Source organism: Panulirus ornatus, chromosome 9, assembly GCF_036320965.1.
Source record: "Panulirus ornatus isolate Po-2019 chromosome 9, ASM3632096v1, whole genome shotgun sequence".
Lineage (NCBI taxonomy): Eukaryota > Metazoa > Arthropoda > Malacostraca > Decapoda > Palinuridae > Panulirus > Panulirus ornatus.
The window spans coordinates 3,297,348-3,312,386 of record NC_092232.1 but is presented as its reverse complement, the minus strand read 5'-3'; the positions used below and the strand labels follow the sequence as shown (position 1 = coordinate 3,312,386).

General features: G+C 43.1%; 1 protein-coding gene across 1 annotated transcript in view; it reads left to right on the top strand.

The window, feature by feature from the left end:
* Positions 1 to 4,464: 4,464 nt before the first annotated feature.
* Positions 4,465 to 15,039, top strand: part of LOC139750163 (doublesex- and mab-3-related transcription factor A2-like) — a 204,149-nt gene continuing 193,574 nt past the window's right edge. The window contains exon 1 of the mRNA XM_071664508.1: positions 4,465 to 4,588. The gene's annotated coding sequence lies outside the window, so the exon portion shown is untranslated. The remainder of the gene's footprint in view (positions 4,589 to 15,039) is intronic.

The following is a 15,039-nucleotide window of genomic DNA, read 5'->3' as shown; positions in this document are numbered from 1 at the left end:
AATAACGTATCTCTTATTTGTACAGTTCATTATTGGCGTATCCATATGTATGATTACAGCATCACATGCAGTTGTGAAATTAAGTGAAACTGAACTTTGTTGTTTTTACGAGGTTATATATTCCTTGTAGTAGTAAATTCTGACGTTAGCCATTTTTTTTTTTCCCCAATGTCCAGCTGTGAAACCCGGCCTGACAGTGTCGGGTTCGCACCGTCAACATTCCAACAACGACGAGTCATTAACCCAGGTGCAATCCGTGCTTCGGGTTCACTGCTGGACCTAGCTAGTAATTTTGCGTAAGGTTTATCCAAGATCCCATTATGGACCTTACTTCAGGTTCACTAATGAACCTTGCTGCGAACTTTACTTCAGGTTCATCCAAGATCCCACCATGAACCTTCAGATTCACTAAAGAACCTTGCTCCGAACTTTGTTTAGGTTCACCCTAGATTGTGCCATGAACCTCGTTTCAAATGCACTGAATAATAACAAAGAATTTCTAAGTAAAGTCAAGACTCATGAGCCCTGTATCTGATCCTCATAGTTCCTCATATTCCTCTCGGTGCAAAGATAACCATATATCAGGTTACACCGTCCCTGTCCTTAAGAAAGGACCAGACACCTTGGACCATGACAGATCACAAGCAGCAGAGACGATACCCCTCAAGGTGATGCTCAAACAACAAAGAGCGACATAACTACGAACACAGTAATGACACAAGTAATCACGTTACCAAGGTTACTGGGAGGAATGGAAAGTGATAAAGCTAGTGTGGTGTGGGCACTATGAACAGACATACCGCACTCTACTACCACACTCAGCACTGACATCGAGAGTGTCCAGGGGAATATCTATCAGAAGTAACCGAAAAAGATAAGAGAGCGAGACACATTCGCATGGGAAACTGCAGAAGTTGGTGTCAGAGTTTGGGAGAGTGTATGAAAGGAGAAACGTGAATGTGGATAAAAGCATGGTTATTCAGGTTTAGCAGTACAGAGACAGGTTACCTGAAGTGCGAGTTTCAATTGGAAAAAAAAGGAGAAAGTGGGGTGTTTTAGATACCTGGGACAGCGAATGGAACCTTGGAAGTGGAGATGAGTCACAAGGTGAGTGAGGAGCTAGCCAGCCACCTCCTCCTCACTCTCGCTTTCGATGACGCGCTGCCGACCCACCTTCCTACCCTCCTCACACACGCTGCTGGTGGTGAACATCATTGGATCATTATCGATCGACCCCCCTTTGCGTCCGAGGAGCTTGATACCTCTCACTAGATTGGCGGTTGTGTTTTAGTAAGTAGTACGTGAGCGAGGGAGCGGTCGGGTGGCGGCGGAGGAGGAGGAGGGAGGGCAATGGACCCCCACCCCCGCCACCTCCCGCGCGCTCTCGCATTCCATACTACACACAAACGCGCACACCCGGCCAGTCTCCTCCTCCTCCTCCTCACTCTCACTCTCGATACCGGCGTAGGAGGTCCAGTTACGGTGGCGAAATACACAACTCCTCTTAATCTATATGTCTATCATGTAGGGGCTTTTGCCATCGATTGGCGTGACAAATCCCCTAACCTTTTTCCGGGTTAAACCTAACCTAAGCGAGAGAGCGGCGGCGGCGGCGATGACCGACCCCCCTCCCTCCCAGCGCGCATAGCACACACACAAACACACACCGAGCCAGCCAGCAAGCCACCTCCTCCTCACTCTCGCTTTCGATGACGCGCGGCCGACTCACCTCCCTCCCTTCCTCACTCACGGTGGTGGTGGTGAACATGAGTGGACCATCATCGATCGACCCACATTGCGTCCACGGATTTGACATCACTCACTAGATTGGCGGTTGTGTTTTATTAACGTAGTGCGCGAGCGAAAGAGCGGGCGGGTGGTGGCGGTGGAGGAGGAGGAGGAGGCATTCCAACCCCCCCTACCTCCCGCGCGCTCTCGCATTCCCTACTACACACAAACACACACACCCAGCTAGCCTCCTCCTCCTCCTCCTCACTCTCATTTTCGATGCCGGCTTAGGAGGTCCAGTTACAGCGGCGAAGTACACAACTCTTCTTAATCTATGTCTACTATGTAGGGGCTTTTGCCATCGATTGGCGTGACTAATCCCCTAACCTTTTTTAACGTTAAACCTTAGCGAAACGCAGTGAGGAATCTGCTCTGCCACTCACGGCACCCAGACTGGTACGTAAGTCGTATGCAAACGGTTCGATACAGCAGATCAGGCTTTGGTTGATCCGTATTTGGGATGGGATAGAGCAGCAACTGTAGCTCTCAACTCTACCCAATTTCCCCCCTTTCCTGCTGCTGCGGCATTGGGGTAGAACACAAAGACCTACGATTCGCACGCGCACGGTCAAGCGAGATGATGCATGCATTTGCCAAGGCGCCGAGGTAGAAGCTTAGCTCCCCCCTTACCGTCTCATCATCATCATCATCATAACAATTGGCTGGGGCGGGTGCCACCACAACCTCCCGCTCCTTTTTAAAACAAGGAGAATATCCCATCTTGTGGAATTCTCAGGAAATGTGCTGCATTGAAGGCGTCGGGGGAAGGCAGGCAGCACTCACAAAAGGAAAAAGCCATAAACGGTGAGGGGTCGTCTGCACCGTGCCGCAGTGGGTGCCATAACGATGCCATATAGAGAAGAATGTCTTCGAAAAGACAGACCAAGGATATCATAAGGACTGGGTCTAATGGCATTGAAGAAGGATACTACTGATGCTCCTGCTGCTGGTGTTGTTGCTGCGGCGGCGGCATTGGGGTCGTACACTAATACTACGATTCGCACAAGCACGGCCAAGCGACATGATGCATGTACTTCACGAGGCGCCGAGGTAGAAACTTTGGTCTCCCCGTATAGTAGTCTAACAAACCAACAACAAAAAGGAGGACCAAGGCGCCTACGACCAAGGAACTCCACAGGCATTCGTACAATTATGACAAGACTTTTATGGTTTTCATGCCTAACCTAAATAAAAGTAAATGTACAGGTCGATATATATATATATATATATATATATATATATATATATATATATATATATATATATATATATATATATATATATATATATATAGAGAGAGAGAGAGAGAGAGAGAGAGAGAGAGAGAGAGAGAGAGTAACATATCCCAACCTCTTAAACCCTTAAGAATACATAACATGTGTTTGGTACCCTTGAAAAGTTTACCATTTTCTACAGTGACTCATTTCTTTCATTTTCTATGTTTATCATTTTAAGGCAAACGTCCACAGTCGATCTTTGTTGTATTTTGTGTATACGTTAGTTTAAGCTTATTTTGGCAAGATCCATGTACACTGTAGATTTATTTACATATATTTTACTGAAAATAGGACATAAATATATAGCCGTGTGTATGTGTAAAGATTAGCTTTGTAATTGTAGAGCTAACAAAAGAAATTCTAACACCAGTAATGCCATTGATATTTGCATTCACTGTTATTGAGTATAATGATTATCCCAGATGTATGACTGCAAATCTGAAAATGATATTTTCCCACTGCCAAATGAAGGACACATGCACATGAGATGATACAATGCACCATACCTAATCTAACCTAACCTAGCCTGACCCTTTTTAATCATAGTAATTAACATTAAGCATGTCGATGGCATGTAAATGAATGTAAGTAAATGTACAAGTCGATATATATAGAGTAACGTATCCCAACTTCTTAAATCCTTAAAAGTACATAACATGTGTTTGTTACCCCTAAAAAGTTTACCATTTTCTACAATGACTAATCTTTACCATTTTCTATGATTATCACTTCAAGCCAAATGTCCATTGGATCTTTGTTGCATTTTGTATATACGTGAGTTTAAGCTTATTTTTGCAAGATCCATGTACACTGTATATTTACATATATTTTACTGAAAATAGGACATAGATATATAGCCGTCTGTATGTGTAAAGATTAGCTTTGCAATTGTAGAGCTAAACAAAAGAAATTCTAACACCAGTAATGCCTTTGATATTTGCATTCACTGTTATTGAGTGTAATGATTAGCCCAGATATAAGACTGCAAATCTAAAAATGATATTTTTCCACTGCCAAATGAAGGCCATATGCACGAGATGATACAATGCAGCATATGATACTTGCGCTGAAAACCAAATGAATTCTCTTATAGTCTACTCATCTATGGAGTTTTGCAAATTATAAGTGAGTATTTAAGTGATCTCTCTTGTCTATAGAAAAAGATGAGCCAAACCTGCGAGTTCCGCTATAAGTCATGATTTGAACGTCGCTCGTTTTGTTAAAAGGTGTAGACGACGCCTAAAGCAATACCTTTGCTAGTCCTGCCATCTATGAATATACTACTTAACTAAAGTAATTCCAATGACTATTCTCCTATTGCTGCTATATGTCGCCATTGTCGTCACGCGAAGAGTTTGATGAGTTACGCTTGTTTCTCAGCCTCAATCTCATTTACAAACAGTGCGTGAGTGTGATGGACTGAGTGGATTGATAAATACTTGTGTCAGCTTCCAAATTCTGTTTTCAGGCCCATCGGAAGTCTGACAGGCTTACCTACTTGTGTATAAGGATATAAGGATAAGGTAAGTACCACTGAACATCTTTCGTGCTGTGAATTTAACTATTTGGTCTCGCCAGAGCGACAGCTCAGGGACCGGCCATACCCAGCTGGGTGTGATTGGTATACCCTACTGCAAGGAGAAAGATAACTCTGATTGGTTTAGTCTGTTTTGAGGATGTGGTTATCAAAATATATGGGCGTTAATAATGTCAAAATTGCTCCGTGGAAAGCGAAATATCCCTTTTTGAATTACCAGGGAGGATGATAGTAAAGGAAATTGCAGACGAAGTTCTAAAGATTTTGAACATTGACCAAATTTATTGAAGAGGACTGATGTGGGTGTAACCTAACTTAACCTAACCTAACATTACCTAACCTAACCTAAAACCTAGCACCTAGCCTAACCTAACCATGTAACGTATGTTTTTCAGCAAGTTTGGCAGACTGAATTAAGATAGTAAGTAATTCATAAGAGGGTTTCTGAGTTGGCCTTCCAGTGTTACACGGTTGCTGTGCTGGCCTGGGTACCCAAGGTGACGTCACGAGTGGGCGGAGTCTGTGCCAGTTGTCGTGGCGGGGCAATTGGAAGCGATATTGGCAGATCTGGTTTAAAAGAGTATTTCATAAGAGAGCTTTGACAATCTAAGGTGACGTCATGAGTGGGCGGAGTCACGCCGTTGATAGTCGTTAGTGTTGTTTCAGAGCACTGCCTAACGGTGCCATCACCAGGGAGACTAAGCAGCAGCCCATCCATATGATTTACTGTTCAAAAATGCTCGCCCCATCTCCCTGCCTATATAATTTATACTGGTGTTTGCGTTGCGCACAACAGAATCACTTTGTCTTATGTAGATTATTGTTCATGAAAGATAATGAAAAAAATTTATATGTTCATTTCAATTTCTTATGTAAGGCTTTAGATGTTGATGCTAGTATTTTTTTCCTCCAAAGAGACGAGAAAACCGACCCTTATAGTAGTAAATAACCTTCAATATATATATATATATATATATATATATATATATATATATATATATATATATATATATATATATATATATATATAACCTTCAATATATATCCCTGGGGATAGGGGAGAAAGAATACTTCCCACGTATTCCCTGCGTGTCGTAGAAGGCGACTAAAAGGGAAGGGAGCGGGGGGCTGGAAATCCTCCCCTCTCGGTTTTTTTTTTTTTTTTTTAATTTTCCAAAAGAAGGAACAGAGAAGAGGTCCAGGTGAGGATATTCCCTCAAAGGCCCAGTCCTCTGTTCTTAACGCTACCTCGCTATCGCGGGAAATAGCGAATAGTATAAAAAAAAATATATCAAAATACATTTAACTTATTGGTAGAGTTAGTGTTTTTAAAATATTGTCTGGATATGAAAGAGAACCGAAAATGAAAGGCTATCCAAAATCATAAACTAAATTTCTTGGCAGAACTGGGTTGGAGCAGTAAATAATAAGAGTAGCACGCTGGGCTGCCAAAGTGACGTCATGAGTGGGCGGAGTCAGTCTGTTGTTGATGTTGTTTCAGAACATCGCCCACCACTGACGTCACCCAGGAGAGACAACGTAGCAACCCTCTCTTATGATTTACTGATCCAGCTCAACCGCCAAAAAGCTCACAAGCCAGGAAATTTAGCTTATGTTGTCGTGTGTGTGGGGGGGGGGGGGGGTTTGTGTGGAGTAAAACACAATACACTATGACGTAGAGATTCTATTGCACATTAAAGATGATCAGAAACTTTTTATGTCATCATATAATCTCCAGTTTCTTATGTAAGGCGCTCCATGATGGTGTTTCCCCTCTTGATGTTCATAGAGGGAGGGACTCATGAAGTACGCCATCGATGTTTAAATGTATATTTGCTTCTTGCGTAGCGAAGGTGTGTAAATCTAACAATTTCATGATGCTCTCTCTCTCTCTCTCTCTCTCTCTCTCTCTCTCTCTCTCTCTCTCTCTCTCTATATATATATATATATATATATATATATATATATATATATATATATATATAAATATATATATATATATATATATATATATATTTTTTTTGTCGCTGTCTCCCGCGTTTGCGAGGTAGCGCAAGGAACCAGACGAAAGAAATGGCCCAACCCACACCCATACACATGTATATACATACGTCCACACACGCAAATATACATACCTACACAGCTTTCAATGGTTTACCCCAGACGCTTCACATGCCTTGATTCAATCCACTGACAGCACGTAAACCCCGGTATACCACATCGCTCCAATTCACTCTATTCCTTGCCCTCCTTTCACCCTCCTGCATGTTCAGGCCCCGATCACACAAAATCTTTTTCACTCCCATCTTTCCACCTCCAATTTGGTCTCCCTCTTCTCCTCGTTCCCTCCACCTCCGACACATATATCCTCTTGGTCAATCTTTCCTCACTCATTCTCTCCATGTGACCAAACCATTTCAAAACACCCTCTTCTGCTCTCTCAACCACGCTCTTTTTATTTCCACACATCTCTCTTACCCTTACGTCACTTACTCGATCAAACCACCTCACACCACACATTGTCCTCAAACATCTCATTCCAGCACATCCATCCTCCTGCGCACAACTCTATCCATAGTCCACGCCTCGCAACCATACAACATTGCTGGAACCACTATTCCTTCAAACATACCCATTTTTGCTTTCCGAGATAATGTTCTCGACTTCCACACATTCTTCAAGGCTCCCAGAATTTTCGCCCCCTTCCCCACCCTATGATCCACTTCCGCTTCCATGGTTCCATCCGCTGCCAGATCCACTCCCAGATATCTAAAACACTTCACTTCCTCCAGTTTTTCTCCATTCAAACTCACCTCCCAACTGACTTGACCCTCAACCCTACTGTACCTAATAACCTTGCTCTTATTCACATTTACTCTTAACTTTCTTCTTTCACACACTTTACCAAACTCAGTCACCAGCTTCTGCAGTTTCTCACATGAATCAGCCACCAGCGCTGTATCATCAGCAAACAACAACTGACTCACTTCCCAAGCTCTCTCATCCCCAACAGACTTCATACTTGCGCCTCTTTCCAAAACTCTTGCATTCACCTCCCTAACAACCCCATCCATAAACAAATTAAACAACCATGGAGACATCACACACCCCTGCCGCAAACCTACATTCACTGAGAACCAATCACTTTCCTCTCTTCCTACACGTACACATGCCTTACATCCTCGATAAAAACTTTTCAGTGCTTCTAACAAGTTGCCTCCCACACCATATATTCTTAATACCTTCCACAGAGCATCTCTATCGACTCTATCATATGCCTTCACCAGATCCATAAATGCTACATACAAATCCATTTGCTTTTCTAAGTATTTCTCACATACATTCTTCAAAGCAAACACCTGATCCACACATCCTCTACCACTTCTGAAACCACACTGCTCTTCCCCAATCTGATGCTCTGTACATGCCTTCACCCTCTCAATCAATACCCTCCCATATAATTTACCAGGAATACTCAACAAACTTTATTATATTTTTATTATACTTTGTCGCTGTCTCCCGCGTTTGCGAGGTAGCACAAGGAAACAGACGAAAGAAATGGCCCAACCCCCCCCCCCCATACACATGTATATACATACGTCCACACACGCAAATATACATACCTACACAGCTTTCAATGGTTTACCCCAGACGCTTCACATGCCTTGATTCAATCCACTGACATCACGTCAACCCCGGTATACCACATCGCTCCAATTCACTCTATTCCTTGCCCTCCTTTCACCCTCCTGCATGTTCAGGCCCCGATCACACAAAGTCTTTTTCACTCCATCTTTCCACCTCCAATTTGGTCTCCCTCTTCTCCTCGTTCCCTCCACCTCCGACACATATATCCTCTTGGTCAATCTTTCCTCACTCATTCTCTCCATGTGCCCAAACCACTTCAAAACACCCTCTTCTGCTCTCTCAACCACGCTCTTTTTATTTCCACACATCTCTCTTACCCTTAAGTTACTCACTCGATCAAACCACCTCACACCACACATTGTCCTCAAACATCTCATTTCCAGCACATCTATCCTCCTGCGCACAACTCTATCCATAGTCCACGCCTCGCAACCATACAACATTGTTGGAACTACTATTCCTTCAAACATACCCATTTTTGCTTTCCGAGATAATGTTCTCGACTTCCACACATTCTTCAAGGCCCCCAGAATTTTCGCCCCCTCCCCCACCCTATGATCCACTTCCGCTTCCATGGTTCCATCCGCTGCCAGATCCACTCCCAGATATCTAAAACACTTCACTTCCTCCAGTTTTTCTCCATTCAAACTCACCTCCCAATTGACTTGACCCTCAACCGTACTGTACCTAATAACCTTGCTCTTATTCACATTTACTCTTAACTTTCTTCTTCCACACACTTTACCAAACTCAGTCACAAGCTTCTGCAGTTTCTCACATGAATCAGCCACCAGCGCTGTATCATCAGCGAACAACAACTGACTCACTTCCCAAGCTCTCTCATCCCCAACAGACTTCATACTTGCCCCTCTTTCCAAAACTCTTGCATTTACCTTCCTAACAACCCCATCCATAAATAAATTAAACAACCATGGAGACATCACACACCCCTGCCGCAAACCTACATTCACTGAGAACCAATCACTTTCCTCTCTTCCTACACGTACACATGCCTTACATCCTCGATAAAAACTTTTCACTGCTTCTAACAACTTTCCTCCCACACCATATATTCTTAATACCTTCCACAGAGCATCTCTATCAACTCTATCATATGCCTTCTCCAGATCCATAAATGCTACATACAAATCCATTTGCTTTTCCAAGTATTTCTCACATACATTCTTCAAAGCAAACACCTGATCCACACATCCTCTACCACTTCTGAAACCACACTGCTCTTCCCCAATCTGATGCTCTGTACATGCCTTCACCCTCTCACTCAATACCCTCCCATATAATTTACCAGGAATACTCAACAAACTTATACCTCTGTAATTTGAGCACTCACTCTTATCCCCTTTGCCTTTGTACAATGGCACTATGCAAGCATTCCGCCAATCCTCAGGCACCTCACCATGAGTCATACATACATTAAATAACTTTACCAACCAGTCAACAATACAGTCACCCCCTTTTTTAATAAATTCCACTGCAATACCATCCAAACCTGCTGCCTTGCCGGCTTTCATCTTCCGCAAAGCTTTTACTACCTCTTCTCTGTTTACCAAATCATTTTCCCTAACCCTCGCACTTTGCACACCACCTCGACCAAAACACCCTATATCTGCCACTCTATCATCAAACACATTCAACAAACCTTCAAAATACTCACTCCATCTCCTTCTCACATCACCACTACTTGTTATCACCTCCCCATTTGCGCCCTTCACTGAAGTTCCCATTTGCTCCCTTGTCTTACGCACTTTATTTACCTCCTTCCAGAACATCTTTTTATTCTCCCTAAAATTTAATGATACTCTCTCACCCCAACTCTCATTTGCCCTTTTTTTCACCTCTTGCACCTTTCTCTTGACCTCCTGTCTCTTTCTTTTATACGTCTCCCACTCAATTGCATTTTTTCCCTGCAAAAATCGTCCAAATGCCTCTCTCTTCTCTTTCACTAATACTCTTACTTCTTCATCCCACCACTCACTACCCTTTCTAATCAACCCACCTCCCACTCTTCTCATGCCACAAGCATCTTTTGCGCAATCCATCACTGATTCCCTAAATACATCCCATTCCTCCCCCACTCCCCTTACTTCCATTGTTCTCACCTTTTTCCATTCTGTACTCAGTCTCTCCTGGTACATCCTCACACAAGTCTCCTTCCCAAGCTCACTTTCACCACCCTCTTCACCCCAACAATCACTCTTCTTTTCTGAAAACCCATACAAATCTTCACCTTAGCCTCTACAAGATAATGATCAGACATCCCTCCAGTTGCACCGCTCAGCACATTAACATCCAAAAGTCTCTCTTTCGAGCGCCTGTCAATTAACACGTAATCCAATAACGCTCTCTGGCCATCTCTCCTACTTACATAAGTATACTTATGTATATCTCGCTTTTTAAACCAGGTATTCCCAATCATCAGTCCTTTTTCAGCACATAAATCTACAAGCTCTTCACCATTTCCATTTACAACACTGAACACCCCATGTATACCAATTATTCCCTCAACTGCCACATTACTCACCTTTGCATTCAAATCACCCATCACTATAACCGGTCTCGTGCATCAAAACCACTAACACACTCATTCAGCTGCTCCCAAAACACTTGCCTCTCATGATCTTTCTTCTCATATATATATATATATATATATATATATATATATATATATATATATATATATATATATATATGGGAGAAACAATACATCCTACGAAATTCCTGTGTGTCGTAGAAGTCGACTAAAAGGGGAGGAAATCCTCTCCTCCCGTTATTTTAATGCTCCAGATGGAACCTAAGCTAACCAAACCTAACCTAACATAACCTAACCTAACCTAACCCAAACCCTAACCTACCCTAAACTAACCCAAACCCTAACCTAACCTAACCTAACCAAACCTAATCTAATCTAACCTAAACTAACCTAACCCAACCTAACCTAACCTAACCTAACCTTATTCTGTGACCGACCCGCATGCACCCCGATCCGAAGGTGTATTCAATGCTTTGTCTCTCTGGGTCTGGCCAACACCAGTTTGACTTGCTACTACCACCAAGAGTCATAATAATCATTTGGGCGGCTGCTGCTGCACCGGTGTAAGACGCTCAAGGCTGGACAACGCCGCCGAAACTCTCACAGCATACATGCACCCACAACAACAGCAACCACCACCAGTCACCTAAGGGAAGTGTTTCATTCATCGTGTTGTTTGACGTGAGAGAAAACAAGAAAATGAAAGGGCTGACTACACTCTTAAGAATTCTAATATCCAAAAAAGATGTATACGGACGATTACCTTCTCTTATTTGTAATTTGTAATGGCCATTCTTAAGAAAATTTTGTTGTGAAATATAAAAACGCAAGCATAAATATTAGCAAGACTTTATTTCGTCAGTCCTCTGTTCTTCGTGCTACCTTGCTAGTGAGGGAAATGGCAAATAGTATAAAAAAAATATTTTTTATTTATTATACTTTGTCGCTGTCTCCCGCGTTTGCGAGGTAGCGCAAGGAAACAGACGAAAGAAATGGCCCAACCCCCCCCTATACACATGTATATACATACGTCCACACACGCAAATATACATACCTACACAGCTTTCCATGGTTTACCCCAGTCGCTTCATATGCCTTGATTCAATCCACTGACAGCACGTCAACCCCGGTATACCACATCGCTCCAATTCACTCTATTCCTTGCCCTCCTTTCACCCTCCTGCATGTTCAGGCCCCGATCACACAAAATCTTTTTCACTCCATCTTTCCACCTCCAATTTGGTCTCCCTCTTCTCCTCGTTCCCTCCACCTTCGACACATATATCCTCTTGGTCAATCTTTCCTCACTCATTCTCTCCATGTGCTCAAACCACTTCAAAACACCCTCTTCTGCTCTCTCAACCACGCTCTTTTTATTTCCACACATCTCTCTTACCCTTACGTTACTCACTCGATCAAACCACCTCACACCACACGTTGTCCTCAAATATCCTCAAAAATGATATATATATATTAATCATTATTATTATACTTTGTCGCTGTCTCCCGCGTTTGCGAGGTAGCGCAAGGAAACAGACGAAAGAAATGGCCCAACCCCCCCCATACACATGTATATACATACGTCCACACACGCAAATATACATACCTACACAGCTTTCCATAGCTTACCCCAGACGCTTCACATGCCTTGATTCAATCCACTGACAGCACGTCAACCCCGGTATACCACATCGCTCCAATTCACTCTATTCCTTGCCCTCCTTTCACCCTCTTGCATGTTCAGGCCCCGATCACACAAAATCTTTTTCACTCCATCTTTCCACCTCCAATTTGGTCTCCCTCTTCTCCTTGTTCCCTCCACCTCCGACACATATATCCTCTTGGTCAATCTTTCCTCACTCATCCTCTCCATGTGCCCAAACCACTTCAAAACACCCTCTTCTGCTCTCTCAACCACGCTCTTTTTATTTCCACACATCTCTCTTACCCTTACGTTACTCACTCGATCAAACCACCTCACACCACACATTGTCCTCAAACATCTCATTTCCAGCACATCCATCCTCCTACGCACAACTCTATCCATAGCCCACGCCTCGCAACCATACAACATTGTTGGAACCACTATTCCTTCAAACATACCCATTTTTGCTTTCCGAGATAATGTTCTCGACTTCCACACATTCTTCAAGGCCCCCAGAATTTTCGCCCCCTCCCCCACCCTATGATCCATTTCCGCTTCCATGGTTCCATCCGCTGCCAGATCCACTCCCAGATATCTAAAACACTTCACTTCCTCCAGTTTTTCTCCATTCAAACTCACCTCCCAATTGACTTGACCCTCAACCCTATTGTACCTAATAACCTTGCTCTTATTCACATTTACTCTTAACTTTCCTCTTCCACACACTTTACCAAACTCAGTCACCAGCTTCTGCAGTTTCTCACCTGAATCAGCCACCAGCGCTGTATCATCAGCGAACAACAACTGACTCACTTCCCAAGCTCTCTCATCCCCAACAGACTTCATACTTGCCCCTCTTTCCAAAACTCTTGCATTTACCTCCCTAACAACCCCATCCATAAACAAATTAAACAACCATGGAGACATCACACACCCCTGCCGCAAACCTACATTCACTGAGAACCAATCACTTTCCTCTCTTCCTACACGTACACATGCCTTACATCCTCGATAAAAACTTTTCACTGCTTCTAACAACTTTCCTCCCACACCATATATTCTTAATACCTTCCACAGAGCATCTCTATCAACTCTATCATATGCCTTCTCCAGATCCATAAATGCTACATACAAATCCATTTGCTTTTCTAAGTATTTCTCACATACATTCTTCAAAGCAAACACCTGATCCACACATCCTCTACCACTTCTGAAACCACACTGCTCTTCCCCAATCTGATGCTCTGTACATGCCTTCACCCTCTCAATCAATACCCTCCCATATAATTTACCAGGAATACTCAACAAACTTATACCTCTGTAATTTGAGCACTCACTCTTATCCTTTTGCCTTTGTACAATGACACTATGCACGCATTCCGCCAATCCTCAGGCACCTCACCATGAGTCATACATACATTAAATAACCTTACCAACCAGTCAACAATACAGTCACCCCCTTTTTTAATAAATTCCACTGCAATACCATCCAAACCTGCTGCCTTGCCGGCTTTCATCTTCCGCAAAGCTTTCACTACCTCTTCTCTGTTTACCAAATCATTTTCCCTAACCCTCTCACTTTGCACACCACCTCGACCCAAACACCCTATATCTGCCACTCTATCATCAAACACATTCAACAAACCTTCAAAATACTCACTCCATCTCCTTCTCACATCACCACTACTTGTTATCACCTCCCCATTTGCGCCCTTCACTGAAGTTCCCATTTGCTCCCTTGTCTTACGCACTTTATTTACCTCCTTCCAGAACATCTTTTTATTCTCCCTAAAATTTAATGATACTCTCTCACCCCAACTCTCATTTGCCCTTTTTTTCACCTCTTGCACCTTTCTCTTGACCTCCTGTCTCTTTCTTTTATACATCTCCCACTCAATTGCATTTTTTCCCTGCAAAAATCGTCCAAATGCCTCTCTCTTCTCTTTCACTAATACTCTTACTTCTTCATCCCACCACTCACTAACCTTTCTAATCAACCCACCTCCCACTCTTCTCATGCCACAAGCATCTTTTGCGCAATCCATCACTGATTCCCTAAATACATCCCATTCCTCCCCCACTCCCCTTACTTCCATTGTTCTCACCTTTTTCCATTCTGTACTCAGTCTCTCCTGGTACTTCCTCACACAGGTCTCCTTCTCAAGCTCACTTACTCTCACCACCCTCTTCACCCCAACATTCACTCTTCTTTTCTGAAAACCCATACAAATCTTCACCTTAGCCTCCACAAGATAATGGTCAGACATCCCTCCAGTTGCACCTCTCAGCACATTAACATCCAAAAGTCTCTCTTTCGCACGCCTGTCAATTAACACGTAATCCAATAACGCTCTCTGGCCATCTCTCCTACTTACATAAGTATACTTATGTATATTCCCAATCATCAGTCCTTTTTCAGCACATAAATCTACAAGCTCTTCACCATTTCCATTTACAACACTGAACACCCCATGTATACCAATTATTCCCTCAACTGCCACATTACTCACCTTTGCATTCAAATCACCCATCACTATGACCCGGTCTCGTGCATCAAAACCACTAACACACTCATTCAGCTGCTCCCAAAACA